Below are 18,183 nucleotides of genomic sequence, written 5' to 3' on the forward strand. Positions count from 1 at the left end.
TCTATCTCTTCTCCTGTCTCTCTCTCTTTCTCTCAGCTTCTCCCTTCTCCTCTCTCTCTGCCTTCTTTCTCCTCTCTCTCTCTCTCTCTCGCTCTCTCTCGCTCTCTCTCTCTCGCTCTCTCTCGCTCTCTCTCTCTCTCTCTCTCTCTCTCTCTCTCTCTCTCTCTCTCCCTCCCTTCCTCCCTCCCTTTTTCCCTTCCTCCCTCCCTTCCTTTTCCAATAACTTGTCAAGTTTCCAAGCCCCTTTACAGTAGCAGTTAGGTAAATAATAACACCAGTTCCCAGTGAGGTCAGGAAATTTTTTTCACCAAAGGTTTCAAAAAGATATGCAAGTCAATGTCCCACAAATGGTTTCAATACAGGCTTTGAAAAACAAGGTGCCATTGGGACTCCATTTGAAGCTCAACTCTCCCCTGCCTCCAATAATGACATCTTACTTTTCTATTTAGAGAGCACTTCTAGTCCATTATCTCCCTTTATGCTCACAACATACATGTGTAGTTAGCACTGGAGTATTAAAATATTACCCAGTGAACATCTCTCTGTTTCTTTCTGTGTGTTTCACTTCTCTTTGTTATCTCAGAATCTCATCTATCTCTTTCTTACTTTCTATCTCTTCCCCTTACCATGTCTCTCCAACCTTCTCTCTATATCTCTGGAGTGATACTTTCCTCTACCAATAAGCATTAAAATAAACACTTTCAAGTTCCAGCCACAGTGCTGGTCCTGGGAACATAAGCACAAAAAAAGGGAATTATTCCTCAGGGAATTTATATTCTATATCCATAGGGGAGTTAAGTCACACACAAATGAGTCCATGCTATGGGGATGGATGAAGGTTAGAATAAAGTTGTCATAGACAAGATGGCACCCGAATGGAGCCTTGAAGAAAGCTAAGGATTCTAAGGGACACAGTGGAGGAGGAGTAGAACACAGATCCCAATACATGGATGACAGAACATGATTCCCAGGGAATAGCTTTTCCTATAGATTACTGCTTAAGTTTCAAGGGAAGCATCGAAAATTGGGTCTTCCTAATTCTAAGCATAACACTAGAACCTGTTCTCTCTGTACTTTAGAGCATTATCATGCCCATTTGCCAGATGGGGACACCGAGGCATAAAGAGGGAAAAAGATTTGTCCAGTTAGCGTCAATGTTATTTGAATGCAGGTCTTCCTGACTTCCAAATGGCGTTCTCTCTGCTGATGAAAGCTGCTTTGAGTGATATAAAAAGGCCGTTTACCACGAAGGAGGACCGATATCATACAAAATATCACTTCAGTGACTTTGCATTTTCAGAAACTATGACACACACAAATCATTCTAGCTACTTCCTGACCCAGAAGGGTGAGATTAGACTCCATCATTTTGATTTTTTAATACATTAATGGTTAGGCAATCTAGCTAGCAGAGCTATGAACTTCCATGGCCCATTCGTGCGTTTTGATCCAAATTCATTATTTCCCTATCAATCCAATTAGCTCCTTGTTTACCAATATCTCACATTTAATTTGCAGCCTTGTTCTAAAATCTCAGGGAAACTTTCACGAGTTGATTTTCTCCTCCCTCATTACTACCAAATAATTAGTGGAGAAGCTGCCCATGATGGGGAATTAAGAAGCCAGGAGCAAGTTGGAGCTTGCTCTCTCTTCTCCAAAAAGAAGTGACAGGAGACTCTTCTAATTATGAGGGAGCTTTGTTGACAGCCCAGAGGACTCCTGGGACCAGAGGAAGCAAAGAAAAAGAAAGTAAGAAAAGACAGAGACACACACTACAGTTGTGTGGCTTATCACATTTTATTATTAAATGCCAAGGTGTTGGCGTCTCTCATTTACATAATAATGATTAGATGGATTGGATTTTCTTTTATAATTGGGGGCTTGGGGAAGAGCAGAATTCCTCCAGCCAACCTTAATAATGGGTAGCTTTCAGAGAAAACATTTTGTGGAGTGTAAATTATGAACAATTTGGCTAATGGAGCCCAGATTGATGGTGATGAACCTCAAATGAGTTTGGGGATGAAAATGAGAACTTTTCTCTCTGATTTTTCAAGATCCCAGTGATGGAAGAGACCTCAGTGGTCAATAAATCCCCCAAAAGGGATCCCCTCTCCCAAAGTCCTCCAATGAGTGAAACCCATTATCTCCCAATGCATTCATTTCCACTTTTGGAAAATTCTTATTGTAATTAAGTTTTCTCCAGCCTGAATTCATAGTTTTGAAACTTCCATCCAATATACCTGCTTATGTCTTCTAAGAGCCAACCAAAACAGCTAATTCTTCCACACATAAAGCTTTCAAATACTTACAGATTTCTCCCATGTTCTCCCTGAGTTTTTTTCCTTCTCCATGCAAAGAATCTTCAGTTCCTTCAATTGGTTCTCCTGCCTCATGAATTCAAGCCAACCATTCCCTTCATCCCAACCATCTTCTTCTATTACCCTCCAGATTGTCACCAGCTTCTCAAAATTAAACCTAAATATTCCATATGACCAGACCAGGGCAGAAGGAGATAGAGCTGTATCACTTACATGGCACTGAAAGCCACCTCTTCTCTTAATGTAGAACATGATGCCATTTGTTTTCTTGACCCCCATATCATTGGGTTGATTCATTTAGAAAAATCTGAAGCTCTTAATCCCCCCCAGAAACAAACTGATGTCTAACCATAAATTTCCTACTTTACCTTTACAAAGCTGAATTTTTTTTATCCTATATTTAAAAGTTTACACTTACCCTTTACACTTTATCTTATTAGTTTTAGTCCAATATTCATCTTTCAAGATATATTTTTAAATAGCCCTTTTTTTGCTGTTATCTCTTTGTATTGCCTTTATATCCCCTTCTATCCATTTTCCACTTCTCCCAAAGAGTCATCCTTTATTTTTAAAAATTTTTTAAAATAGTTTTTATTTATCATCCTTTATTTTTGTATTACATTTTTATTATAGCTTTTTATATACAAAACATATGCAATTTCCCAACATTGACCCTTGCAAAAACTTGTTTCAACTTTTCCCCTCCTTCCCTCCACCGACCTCCCCCTAGATGACAGGTAGTCTCATACATGTTAACTATGTTAAAGTAAGAGTCATTGTTTATAACAGTTTTTTGAAAAAGGAAAGCGAAAGAAGAGAAGAAAAACTCAAAAACCTGATTATTACATAGAAAAAGCCTGAGTGTGTGTGTGTGTGTGTGTGTCTGTGTGTCTGTGTGTCTGTGATGTTTCATGTCTATGAACCCTACAATTCTGCAAAGAAGCAAAAGTTCTCTAACAAAGAGAATAATGTTCTCTTGACTCTTCTTAGGGTCAAGATTGTTTCTTTACAATGTCAAAACATTCATTTTCCACTGTTTTGTGATTATTCTTTTCATTTACACAGTTATAAACATTATCAAAACAAAAATTATCAAAGAAAAAACTCTGGTTCTAAAAGATTTATGGGAAAATTTTATTAACATTACACAAATTATTCTTTAAAACATTGAAAAAGAAAGCATTCTATCAAACCTTTATGACAAAAATACATTTCTGATATTTAAAATCAGAAAGGATAAAGCACATTTTAATATGCTATTAATTAATATTTTAATATTTCAATAATATTTTAAGTATCTATCAAAGTCAAGATCAAGTATCACAATCAGTGAAGATATACTAGAAACTTCTCAATAACCAGCAGTACAGCAAGGATGTCTCTTCTTCCACTATTATTTTAGATAGTTCTAGCAATGCTAGGAATAACAATAACAGAAGAGAAAGAAATTAAAGGCACAAAGTCAGACAAAGAGGAAATATAAGTATTTGTTGATGACATGATGATTTGCTTGGAAAAGCAATGAAACAAACTGAGAAAATACAAATAACAAAGCTACAAGTTACCATATAAACCCACAAAAATAAATGAAATTTCTTTATGACAACAAAATTTAAGAGGCAACATTAGAAAGGGAAATTTGAAAATAATCATAAAATGCACAAACTATGTGGGAATTAACCTACCAAAACATATTAAACCCTTGAATAGATTCAAATACAAAATTTTCCTAACAAAAATAAAGCACCTCTAAAAAGCTGGCAGAATGTTCAGTACTTCTGGCTGGGTCATGACAATGTTATTAGAGTCAATTTTCAGATTTAATGTCAGAACAATCTATCAAAGAGATACTTTACAGTTAGATAAAATATGACAAAATTCTTTTGGAAGAGCAGAAGCTACATTGAGATAAAAAAGGTAGGAATAAAGGGAGAATAATACTCCCAGACTACAAATTATAGTATAGAGCAGCATTTGGCCCTGGTTAAAAAAAAAAGTAGATCAATAGAATGGAATAGATGTGAGAGAATTGGAAATAATGGAATTTAATAACCCAGGACTCAATAAATATGAAAACAAAATTATTAGGAAAGAACTCCCTATTTTATAAGAACTGCTGAGAAATCCGGAAAGCATATGGCAAAAGTTCAGCATAGATGAATATTTTATACCATATTCCTCAATAAATTCAAAATGGTTCTAAGGCCTTAAGATTAAAGATCAAACTATAACAAAAGAAAAAAATTGATCAGAGAATCAGATTATCTACCTTCTCAGAACTTTAGACAAGAGATGAATTCTTGTCAAGATATTTTTGAGGCTTATTTCTGCCAAATTATGTATTTTCTATAAAAGAATCTAACCACCAACTCTGTCATTTTCAAATTGAATGAGCTTTATCTAAGCCACTGACAATATAGCACAGAAACTATAGATCCCTGGAGCACTCCACCAGAGACTTCCTCCCAAGTCAACATACAAATATTAAGGACTACTAATGGTAATGTTATCTAGTCCCCTTCTCTCCATCTTTTTCAAAAGAAACATGGGAAGGGACAATGAGTATTTACAGAGGGTCCACTGTGTGCCAGCCACTGTGCTAAGAGCTTGATCTCATTTGATCCTCAAAACAACCCTAGGAGGTAAATGCTGTTATCCTCATTTTACAGTAGAGGAAACTGAGCCAAAGAGTAAGCAAGTATTCTATCCATTTCATTCATCAGTTGGCTTTTGATATTAAGTAGATGCTTAATCAATTCTTGAAGGTTTGGAAGGCTCTACTTTGCAGCAATATTCTAAAGTGATAACAAAGGATTCAAGAAGGTAATTTAGAAGGGTTCTATCCTACTCTTTCATTTTACAGATGAGAAAACTGAGGCTGGAGACATAAAATGATCACATAAATGGTAAATGGCAGAGCTAGGATTTGAGTCCAATCCTCTGGATTGGGAGGCAAAGCTCTTTCCTTTATACCATGCTGTCCTCTATTTACCTATTGTGACCATTCTTCCAAACTTTTCCAAACTTTTCAGAACATTCTTCCAATTCAAGGTCATCATGAACAATTTTACCTAGGATAATTTTCTTCTTTTCACTTGAACCAATTTATGATATCATCTCTCCCCACAGAAGTCTCAACATGGCCACACAGAGAGAATGTACTCCAAGCCACTCAATCCTGCTTGTGTTCTGGCATAGGTTGGGCTGGAGGGATCATATATAAATGTCTAGAAGGGCCATCCAGTCCACTAGGAAACAGGTCTGGAACTGTGAAGTGACTTGGCTGCCATCACAAGGCAACAGAGGTCAAAATTAGGATTTTAAGCTCAGGTCCAACTTTTCATCCCAAAATCCATTTCTGAGGTGAAATTCTGTGAGTTGTTCAAGGAGGGAAGAAAGCCATAGGCAGGCTTATAGTTTTAGGGTTCAGAGTGAGGTAAAGGGCTCAAGAGGGGAAGATCTGGCCACTTATGAATCAAGGAAGGAAATTTGGTCCAAAAAAAAAATAAGGTACAGAGGTTATAGGCTTGGACAGGAAGGATCATCAGAATCTTACAACTTTACAAATGCTACAACCAAGAATTTACACTTTTACTGACAAATGAAAACTCTGTGTGTGTGTGTGTGTGTGTGTGTGTGTCTAAGAGAGAAACTGAGGCAGAGAGACAGGGAGGGAGAAAGAAAGGAGAGGAAAAGAGAAAGAAAGTTGAATTGAGTGGTGGTTAATGAGAATGATGCCAGTGTAGAAGATAATGTCAATTTCTAGGGTACCATGGATAGGAAAATTTGACAAATGGTTTCTCACAGCCAGAATCACTTCTTTTATCTTCATTTCAATTCCCTAGATATTTTCACTAAAAGTTATTTAGTCTTGGTTTTCTCATCTCTGAAATGGGCATAAATATATTCTCTTTGGGAGTCTCCCTGGGTTGTTGTGAGGCAAGGCTTTTGTGACTTTGATGTGTAAATGTCAGTTGTTATCCCCTTTGAGATCTAACTGTTCTCTCCACCCTGCCCCCACTCTCCATCCCCATACAGGCAGAAATGCTCCATGAAGGAACACATGTGCCCAATTAAACTAGGAGTTTCCCAAGTTAGGGATCCCCAGAGAAGGCACCTACCAGGGAAAAGTAGTCTTTGAGCAATTAAAGTCTCAACTCCACCCCTCAGAGTCAAGAAAATGAATTGATTCTCCAGCTGGTACAGAGCCGCAGACCTGTTGTTTCCAGATGCTGTATAGGTGACCAGCTCACCCTAAAATACCTGTCTACTTTAAAGCACTGACATCTTGATGTAGGAAGTGTGTTGGATTTGGGTACAGAGAGCCCAAGTTCCAATCCTGTCTCTCAGCCTTACCAGCTAGCTTTGTAAAACTGGACAAGTTGCTTAGATTTCCTTTGTGCCTCAGTTTCCTCATTTTTAACTAGGCTCCAGCAGAAGTTCTAAGCCAAGTGTAATCAGAGAACTCTAAGGAGATAACAGCCACCACAATACAATTCTCAGCCTCCTTGCGGATTCAACTGACTTTCCTTATCAAGTCACCGAAGCCTGGGAGTCCATTCCTGGACTTCTTAACACTCCTCCCCAAAATCCCTTTCTCTGATTGGATGGTTCCCTGGAACCTCCATTTTAAGCAAAGTATCCAGGCCAGCCATGTTTTTATTTCCCTTTAAGACTCTCCAGATTTTCTCAAAGTTTAACAACTTTCCCCCCAACCTCTACTGATTTTCAGCTCCATTTTATGTATTATCTTCTTCCATTAAAATGTAAGCTTCTTGAGGGCAGGAATCATTTACCCTTCTGCTTGTATTTCTGCTCTCAACATTTGATACAGTGTCTGATGAATAATAAATACTTGCTAACTTGATTGATGGCTTCTAGGGCTCTTTCTAACTAAATCATTTTTACCAGTTTCTTCGTCTGTAAAATAAGTGGGGCTGGACTTAATGATCATTAAGTTTTTCCATCTCTAAATCGAGAATTTTAAGTCACATCATCTCTCTGTGCCTCAGTTTCTTCATCCCTAAAGTAAGTGGGAAGCTGAACTCAATGGTCACTAAATTTTCTTCTACCTCTAATTCTAGAACTGTAAGTCACACTGTTTCTCTGTACTTCAGTTTCTTCATCTGTAAAATAAGTGAGACTGTTGTCAAGGATCACTGTTTCCTTCCACCTCTAAATCAAAAATTCTAAATCACCTTGCCTCCATGCCTCAGTTTTCACATTTGTAAAAATAAGTAGAATTGGACTCAATGATCACTGTTTTCTTTCATCTCTAAAGAGACGCAAAAGAGGCAGACATATTGCCCCTCTGACTCAGTTTCCTCATCTGCTGATTAAGGTGGGTAAGACAAGCTGACCTCAAAGATTTCTTATGATGTTCAATCTAAAATCAGCTGCTAGAGATATCTTGTTATCTCTAAATCCTTACACATTCAGTAGAAGCAAAAATGTCTATATGTTGCTCTAGAAAGAACATTGGTCTTGGGAGTAAAAAACAAACAAAGCTGAATTCAAAGTCTGCCTCAGGCATTAGCTATTTTATCCTGGCAAGTCATTTTCTCTTTATGAGTCAGTTTCCTCATCTGTAATTCAAGGAAGTTGGATCCAATGACCTCTACAATTCTTTCCAGATCTAAATTCTATGACCTCTCTTCATCCCAACTACAGGATTCATAAAAGGGAGAATACTTGCTGTTCTTTAATTCAACAGAGTTGTTAATAAAGTACTTTGTAAAATTTTAAAATCCTAAAGAAAAAAATTTTTTAAACAAACACACTCTTGATTTCATGAACATAAGGAGCTCCCAAAGAGGGACTTCCTCTATTGGCAGAGTTCTGTACGCTTTCTGAAATTTATCACATGAGGAAGCTGCCTGAAAAGCTCATAGGTGGTTTGTCCAGCATCAGATAGACTGTTCTAAGATACACTATTTGGAACCTAGGATTCCCTCTCTATCTACTATACCACCCTGCCTCTCTGTGAAATCTATGACTATTATCCACCCCTTCCCCAAACTGAAATGTAAATCTCTTCATAATCTAGCCTCCTTCAAACCTTCTAGGTCTTCTCATTTGATCCCCCTCAACATTAAACTCCATCTCTAATCCCTTGTCTTTGCCCTGCCTCCATATCTAGAAGATGTTCTGCCTCTATTCTACATTCTAGATCCTTCAAGAATTCAACCCAAATCTCAACTCCCTGGTTTCTCCAGCTTCTGATTCCTCTTCTTATGTTATCTTTCACCAACGAGATAGCTATAAATGAATGGATGGATAAATACACCGATTCCCAGATGAGTAGATGGATAGATAGAAAGAAAAGGAAGAAAGGAAGGAAGGAAAGAAGGAAGGAAGGAAGGAAAGAAGGAAGGAAGGAAGGAAGGAAGGAAGGAAGGAAGGAAGGAAGGAAGGAAGGAAGGAAGGAAGGAAGGAAGGAAGGAAGGGAAGGAAGAAAAAAGGGAAGGAAGGAAGAGAAAAAAGATAGGGATAGATGTAGATATCTTGTGTGCTCCTACCTATTTATATATCATCTATCCCATAAAATGTAAGCTCTTTGAAAGGAGAGTCTACTTTTGTCTTTCTTTGTGACCCCAGTACTTAGCACATTGCCTTGGCAAATGGTAAATGGGCACTAAATGTTTGTTGATTGAATAACTAATAACATTTTACTTGCTCCTGATAAGTAGAGAACTCTTGCCTAAGAAACTATCTACACTATTATTCTATCAATAAGAGCCCTGAAGCCCTCTGCACTAGTTAAACATCTTAAAAAATAAGAAGAAGCATTTATTAAGCACCTACTATGGACCAGATGGCCAACTGCATAGTGCAGTGGGTAAAGCATCAGACCTGGACTTAGGAAAATTCATCTTGAGTTTCAATCTTGTGTCAGGAACTTACAGATTGTGTGACTCAAGGCAAGTCACTTGACTCTTATTAACTGGAGAAGAAAATAAACCTCTCTAGTATCTTTGTTAAGAAAATCCCAAAACGCATCCCCCAAAAGCCTGACATGACTGAAAATGGCTAAACAGCTTCTTACAGCTGACCCAAATAAGTGAAGTTTTGCCACAGAGAACTCACATGATCTCAAAGACGGAAGAGATTTTCATTTCACATCTTGTTTTTTGTCCTTTGTTCTCCAAGAGGATCATGACATCAAGGAGGTGATGCCATAATATGCAAGTGAGTTGGATTTAAGTGAGGGAGGGCTATGCAAGGATGACCTGCCTCACTTTCCCCTCCAGAGCCATCTGGGGCAAGAGACAAGATATAGAAAAAATTGATTGGAGATAGCCCTGGATGCAATGGGAGACCTGGACCTTTTTAAGCTAAGATCTTCAACAGATCTCAGTTTGATTGATGCTGTGTCTATTCAGAAAATAAGGTTAGGTAATGACTGAGGCAAAGAATCTCCTCTTTTACTTATTCAAAAAAAATCTAAATAAATAAATCTGGGAGAAGACTTTCAGATTTTCTAGCATAAATGGTTGCTATTTACATTCAATCTGAATCAATCAGGACCCAAATATATAGTTTAACCTCAAACAACAATTCAACAACCCTACCAGAGAGCCCTATCAAGACTGCCTAGCAGTTCCAATAGATTTGTGATGGGAAAAGCCAATCATATCCGGAGAGAAAACCATGGAGACTGAATGTGGATCAAAGCATAGTATTTTCATCTTTTGTTGTTTGCTTGTTTTTTTTGTTTTTGTTTTTTTTTCATTTTCTCTCCTTTGATCTGATTTTTCTTGCACAGCATTATGGAATGGAAATGTTTAGAAAAATTGCATATGTTTAACCTCTATCAGATTGCTTGCTGTTTAGGGGAAGAGAGGGAGAAAAATATGGAACACAAAGTTTTGCAAAGGTGAATGTTGAAAACTATTTTTGTATGTTTTTGAAAAATGAAATATTTTAAAAAGACTATCTAAAATCTTTAGTGATACAGAACTTGTTCCCTCATGAAACTACAATCACACTGCTCAATGGTTATCATTATCAGAAAATTCCTTCTTTTAAAAAATCTGCAGATTATATCCCAAAGAAATACTGAGGAGGGGAAAGGGACCTGTATGTCCCAAAATGTTTGTGGCAGCTCTTTTCGTAGTGGCTAGAAACGGGAAGATGAATGGATGTCCATCAATTGGAGAATGGTTGGGTAAATTGTGGTATATGAAGGTTATGGAATATTATTGCTCTGTAAGAAATGACCAGCAGGAAGAATACAGAGAGGCTTGGAGAGATCATCAACTGATGCTGAGTGAAATGAATAGAACCAGAAGATCACTGTACACCTCAATGCTGTATAAAGATGTATTCTGATGGAAGTGGATATCTTCAACATAAAGAAGATCCAACTCACTTCCAGTTGATCAATGATGGACAGAAATAACTACACCCAGAGAAGGAACACTGGGAAGTGAATGCAAATTGTTAGCACTACTGTCTATCTACCCAGGTTACTTATACCTTCGGAATCTAATACTTAATGTGCAACAAGAAAATGGTATTTACACACATATATTGTATCTGGGTTATATTATAACACATGCAAAATGTATGGGATTGCCTGTCATCAAGGGGAGGGAGTAGAGGGAGGGAGGGGATAATTTGGAAAAATGAATACAAGGGATAATGTTATAAAAAAAATTACTCATGCATATATACTGTCAAAAAAATCTATAAAAAAAAAATAAATCCGCAGAGTATGATGACCTGAGTTCAAATCTACCCTCAGACACTTAACACTTCCTAGCTGAATGACCCTGGGCAAGTCATTTAACCCTAATTACTTCACAAAAATAAAATAAAATACAAAATCTGCTATGCTCTGACTTACACATCTATGATCTATGATGTTACACAAAACAGACTCTTCTTGCCTCCCAATTGGATCTTAGCAATGGCTGCCGGGGGGCGGGGGGTGTCTGCTTGCCTCAAGTCTTTTCCTATTCCACTTAACCACCAAAGAAATGTTTTTCCTAAAATGTTAAGTCCCACCATGGCACTTCCCTATTTAATATATTCTAGGGGCTCCCTATTGCCTCCAGGAGCAAAACTTTCATGACCTAGTCTTATCCCCTTTTCAATATTTTTCTACATTACTCTCTTTCCAGTGTCCCTGGCTTCCTGGCTATTCCAAGAATAGGACAGTCCATCTTTTGGCTCTGGCTGTCCTTATTCCCAGAATGCTCTCATTTTCTCTGCTCAACTCTGCCTACTGACATCCCTGGCTTCCTTTAAATCCCACCTGAAAACTCATCTTGTCCAGCCCTCTTCATTCTTCCCTCAGTCGAGTATTTCCTATTCATCAAATATATAGTTTCTCTGTACATATTTGTTTGCTTATTTCCCATTAGACTGTAAGCCTCCTGAGGACAGGGAACTTGTCTTTCCTTTTTTTTTTTTTTTTAATCCCCAGAGCTTAGCACAATGCCTAGTACACAGTAGGTATTTAATAAATGTTTATTGATTCTAGACTATTGAAAATAAGTTTTTTTCCACTGTGGTATTGCAGAAAGAAAATTGAATTAAAATTATGGGGACTTGGATTGCAATTTTAATTATGATAAAAATGACCCTTGGGAATTGAAGCAAGTCACTTCCCTTTTCTGGGGCATAGTTTCCTCAAGTGGAATGACTCAATAGGATCTAATAACCTTTCAACTGTATGTACTCTGACTTACATGAAAATATATTTTAAATGATTATAATTGTATAACCTATTTCAGATTGCTTGCTTTCTTGGGAAGGGGAGAGGTAAAAGAGGCAGGGAGAAAAACATGAATATGTAAAAGTATCTTTACATGTAATTGGAAAAATTAATTATTGAAATTTAAAAATTACATATCCAACTTTGAGGCTGCATAGTTCATAGTTAACAAACAAGTATTAAGTGCCTACTATATGCCAAGTACTTTGAGTAGGTTCACAGCCCTAGAGCTAGAAAAGACCTCATCTTGTCCATCCTGCTGATTTTACAGAAGAGTAAACTGAGCACTAGGGAGGCTGAATGCCTTGCTTGAACAAATAAAATTGAATCCAGGTCTTCTGGCTAAAGAACCCATGCTCTTTCTAAAAGTATTTGGCCAGCTGTTTGTTTGGGAGTGCGGAAATTGTGGTTTTGAAGCAAAAGTCCCTAGAAAGTGGGTGGTAATGATTCATAAGGATGCAGAGACAAGAGATGCTTATTTGAAATACTAGGAATGGCAGGCTGGGGGAAGGGAGAGTAGTAGAACAACTATGTTCTTGTGTACAGATTACAAGAGATCTAACAGTAGTAACCTGTTTTGGTTAATGAAATACAATTAATATGATCCTCAATATATGGTGGATTAATTATAGCTTTTAACCTAAAAACATTAACATAATTATCTTACACAATTCTCTTCTAAACAGGATGATAGGTGGGTGTCATAGTATGTAGAGCACTGATCATGGAATCAGGAAGATTTAATCTTCCAGAGTACAAATCTGGTCTCAGACACTAGCTGTATGATCCTGGAAAAGTCACTTGCCCTGTTTACCTGGTGAATGGGAGTTATTAGTTTTAAAAGAAAGCTGCCTCCCCAGATTAGCCATTAGGCACATTCAGAAGGCTTTTACTAAAGTTCAGAAGGGTTGCACCAATAGGAGAAAATATCCAAGATGGCAATAATTGAATAATAGGTGCCCTTAGCAATAAAAAAATAGTAACAAATCCTGCTTATACTTTCCCCACCCCAAGGTTTACCATTAAAGTTGTTTGATTTTTTAAAAATATTTTAATAACTTCTAATGGGAGTTAATAGTTCCATAGAATTTATTGGTTAGACACCTAGGTAGCACAGTGCATAGAGCTCTGGATCTGGAGCTAGGAAGTCCTGAATTCAAATTTGGATCTCAGATACTTACAATCACTTTGTTTCTGTTTTCCTCAGTTTCCCCAATTTTAAAAAATGGATAATAACAGCATAGTAGTTGTGAGAATCAAATGAGATAATAACTGCAAAGCCTTTAACTCAATTGTCTGACACATTATGGGTGCTATTTAAATGTTTATTTCTTTCCCTGATAATATATTTGAAATAAATTGTACCCACACAGTCCAAAGCTAGGAATGTCCTATTCTTCTTTGTGTATTTCATTTGATGAATTTCTGTGTAAGGAACATAGCCACACACACAGTTAAAAGGTAACGTTTATTAAATAATTACTGTATGCTATGTACTGTGCTTAGCACTGAGAATAGAAAGGAAAAAGTCCCTGTCCATAAGGAACTTATAATCAATCCCTGAATTGTATATGTGTACGTATACAGACATGCACAAATCCATAAACACATACTTATTTACATATGTATACAAATCTATATCTGTGAATTTGCATAACTTGTATGACCTAACTGTGCTATCTGTAAAATGTTTTACTTGAACATGCATATTACAAAGCTTTTTTTATTTTAATTTTTTATTAGTGATGGAGAAAAAAAATAAATACCTGTTCGGTAAAACAAAACAAAACAAAACAAAACAAAAATCCTTATTTAACTTTTTTTTTTTCGAAAAGGAATTGGACTAGTTGACTTCCTCTGAGTCACTTCCACCCTAGATCAAATTTGTGTGAAGTCCTTACTTAGCACAGTGTCTGGCCCACAGTAGATGCTTAATAAATGCTTATTCCTTAAGATATACAATTATATGTGTATATATGAACATAAATACATGTGGTTACTTAGTATCTTGTTTTTCTTTTATCTTGTGACTACCCAGTAGTATGTAAGCTTACAGAGGGCAGGAATGATTTCATTTAAGTCTCTGTTAGGGAGAGACAGAAATATCAATGTATAGTATACATTTCTATGAAACACACTTATATATGTCTCAAAATCTGTATATACAGGCACATATATGTATATATGTGCATGTGTGTGTATGCATTGGTACTCATTTTATATATCTTTCCCTTCTGACCTTTATTAGGCACCAATTATGTGCTAAGTGCCAGGGATATAAAGAACAATTATATAATTACGTATAATATACTTATATATTTCTTGTTTGGTCATTTTAGCTTACCTTCTGAGATTTAAGACTAGGGCAGAATAGCAAAAGAGCATTCCCCTCAAAAAAAAAAAGGGAATAACATGGCTCAGTGCCAAGTGTTAAGGCAACCTTTGGAGGCATAAACAGAACTCTGTTAACAACAATGAATCAATGACTTATGTGCCTCAAATAAATAATTTAACCATCAATCTTATTAAGTCCTAGAAGGTTGGTGGGAGCATCCCCCCCCCAATAAAACTCTTCGGATGAAATCCCAGATCCTAAGCATATATTCAGAGGTTTAAACAGTGGAAAAAAGACTGAGCTTGGAGACAAGTGGGAAATAGATTAGAATCAGAGACAGGCACTTAACTACTATAATGTAGCTATATGTCCAAGGAGGACCTGTCATGTGAGTTGTTATTCTCATTGGGTTTAAGAAAATGAAGAAAAAGCAATTGGGGATGGAGAGGGAACAATAATCTTCCTATGTATCTCACTTCATTGTTGGGAGGAAATGTGCTTTGTCCATTTTTAATTTATTATATATAGAGAGAGATAAGAAATTTAAATTAAGCAGGAAAGCAACAACCTCTCCAGTTAAGTGTAGCTACTGAATAGGAAATGGTGGGGCAGGAGGAGGTAGAAAGACAATGCTTTTTTTTTTTTTTTTTTTTTTCTTTCTTTCTTCTCTTCTGTAGATCTTTGAAGCCAGTGGCAGGACGACTCCCATTAAATCCACTGATGTAGAGCATCAACTTTTCGGCAACCCATATAATCTCCAAGAGAGCTGCCAAGGGCAGCATCAGAGGTGATATCACACAACCAGGAGATATCAGAGACAGAAGTGCAGCTTAAGCATTTAATTCTAAAGCTGATTCCACTTTGCCCCTTTATCCCCTTTTCTATGCTGCCTCCCGTGGCAGAGGATAATAGCTTAAAATGACATTTCCAGAACATCTGTGGATCATCTGAAAGTTTCCTTCTTTATAAGAATCCCTAATGACCTGATGAGTTTCTTTCAATCAGAAAAAGAGCTTTATTTAGTCATGATTTAGTGGCAAGAGCTCTAGTCTGGGAAACCAGATTCAAATCCAGCCTCAGACAAGCCCTAACCTCTCACCTGGAGGATACTGGACAGTATCCTCTGCTACCATAGCAACCATCTCCACTAGTCCCAGTTGCAAAGCCATTCTTATTCCTCAAGACAAGGATCCCTCCACTTGAAAGTTTGCCCAAAGGATCTCCCCTCTTTAGGTCTGTTAGACACTGCAAGTTTTATTATAGAGGGGAAAGAGATATGTGGACCAAGAAGCCCTGCTTTTGAGATTTCAGACTTAGTACTTAATCATTTCAACTCTTTTAACAGACTCAGTTTCTTCACTTGTAAAAGGGTAATAATTCTACTTGTAGTATCTAAGACCTATCTCTGAGATAGCTAAGTGATTAGTATAATAGACAGCATGCCTGGCCTAACTGACTCGGGCACTTATTAGCTGTGTGACTCTGAGCAAGTCATTTCAACCTATTTGCCTCAGTTTCCTCACCTGTACAAATGAGCTGGAGAAAGGAATGGCAAACCATACCAGTATCTCTGCCAAGAAAACCCTAAATGGAGTCACAAAAAGTTAGACAAGACTGAACAACTACCTATCTCACAGACTTGAGGTAAAAGAGAATTAATAATAATAACATATATATATATAAAGAGCTGCATATATTATTTTGCTGGAGTCTCACATCAGCATTATAAGGAGAGTGTATTATTTTCATTTCATAGATGAGGAAACTGAGGCTCACAAGTGTTAAGGAAGTGACTTGCCCTATGGTCACACATATATAGTGTATGAGAATTTGAATCCAGATCTTCTTAATACATTCTAACACTCAATCTAATATGTTAAAGCATTCCAAAATGAATATATATACGTATATATAAAACTATCAGCTCCACATGTAGCTCCTGTGTTTTTCTTATATAAATATCATTACCACATGCAGCTCCTGTTTTTCTTTCTTCCTGGGCTTTGTACTAAACAGAAGGGAGAAACTGAGGCCAACTCAACCTGGGATTGTGATTGCCAACCTGGATTTGGTCACCAGGGCAAGTCACTGAACTTCCCTTTCCTTCTGTTATTCTAATTTTACAGGTTGGGAAACTGAGGCCTAATTTCCTTAGATCTGTTTCTCAATCTGTAAAATAAGAACAGAAATACCTTCTTTAAAGGGTCAGGGTAAGGACAATATAAATATTAATATTATGATCATAGCCATCAGAATAATCCCTAGAATGCACTCCCAGAATTCTTTTTTTCTTTTTTTTTTTTCTTTAAGGTTAAATTCCACTCCTACACAAATCCTTCTCTGATTCTCTTCCCCAGAGCTGTCCCCGAACCTTCGGAGTCCAGTTTTCTTTGTTCTAGGTCTACATTTTGTGCTGGCCCTGCAGAATGTAATCTCACAGAGAGCAGGAAAGTTGTCTTTTTTTTTTTTTTTTTTTTTCTGACGCAGGCTTTACTCCATCTCCATCTCCATCTCCATCCCCACCCCCCCATCCCCCACCTGGACGGATTCAGCCGCCCTCCTCAGCTCCAAAGGTCCGACAAAAGTAGTTCCCCATTCACACTCAAATACCTTCATCCTTTCTCTTCCGTCCCACCGCAAGAAGGACCCTTGGGGCTCGTGACCCCCCCCTTTTGAACTGAAGTCCCCCATCCTTGGACAAACTCTGATCCTCCAGTGCAAAGGCCTCACGAACACCCAAAAATGCCCTTTTCCAACGTAGAAAAGCAGCGCTACCCAGATTTCCTCCTCCCCCTCCCCCTCGCGACCCGCAGGAGGAGACAGAGCAGTGGGTTACCTCGTGGCATCTTTGCTCCCCACGGTCCAACCGTGAACTGAGCTTTGGAAGTAGCTACACTCATAGGAGTCTAGATTTCGAGCTGGAAAAGGCCTTTTAGTCTCTTCCAACGGCCCAATCCCTTCATTTTCCAGAAAAGGAAACTGAGGCTCATGTAGGTTAATTTGCGGCCAGGAAGTGTTTCACTTTTGTATTCGGATCCCCAGCTCGAAGCACGTTTTGGACAGTTAAAAGTGCGTTGAGCTATTGAGAGCTCAAGGTCACAGTGAGTGGCAGAGCGCCGGAACCCGGGTACCAAATGCAGCGTCCCCAGATTTCTAAGTCCACCGGCGACCCGGACGGACCCGGAGTCCGAACCCTGATCCGGCACGGGTTTCCCATCCCTTCCCTCCCTCCCTTCCCGGCCTCGGCCCTACCTGGTGCTGGCGGAACAGGCTGCCGCTAGGTGCCTAGTTGCCTGTCTGGCATAGATGACCCGAGCAGGACGCGCGCACCTCGCCCCCGGGACTGGCTGCACTGGCGGGACCCCACCCCACTCGTGCCCTCCCTTACCCCAAGAGGACCCGGGGATTTGCCGGAGGTTAACCCTTTGGCTGCCGGTGCGGCAGAGGGGGAAGAGCCCTAGTTAGGCAATGGGGTTGGGGAGACCCGGGTAGGGCTGGGGGGCAGTGGCCGAAGGGCAGTCAGGAGGGTCGGAGCGACGAGGCTGGTTATAAGGGGCTGCCGGCGTGGGGGACTGGAGAGGGAAGAGGAGGGGGAAGGAGGAGGAAGGAAAGGGAGGAGGGAGGGGGAGGGAAGCGTCCGCTACCGCCGCAGCAGGCATTAGCCGCCTTTTCTAGCCTGGCGGGCTGCTAGCGCGGGACCGCTTTGCGCGCCCCGGGCGGCCCGAGGAGGCGGCAGCGGCGGCGGCGGCGCGGGACTCTAGAGGGTGGCCACAAGTTGCCAGCGCTCGGTCCCAAACCCCCACCAGTCC

General features: G+C 38.8%; 1 protein-coding gene across 1 annotated transcript in view; it reads right to left on the bottom strand.

The window, feature by feature from the left end:
* Positions 1–17,931, bottom strand: part of TP73 (tumor protein p73) — a 212,845-nt gene extending 194,914 nt beyond the window's left edge. Inside the window, exon 1 of the mRNA XM_074306470.1 lies at positions 17,627–17,931. The gene's annotated coding sequence lies outside the window, so the exon portion shown is untranslated. The remainder of the gene's footprint in view (positions 1–17,626) is intronic.
* Between the last annotated feature and the right edge of the window lie 252 nt (positions 17,932–18,183).

The sequence above is a fragment of the Sminthopsis crassicaudata genome, chromosome 3, assembly GCF_048593235.1.
Source record: "Sminthopsis crassicaudata isolate SCR6 chromosome 3, ASM4859323v1, whole genome shotgun sequence".
NCBI classification, from domain to species: domain Eukaryota; kingdom Metazoa; phylum Chordata; class Mammalia; order Dasyuromorphia; family Dasyuridae; genus Sminthopsis; species Sminthopsis crassicaudata.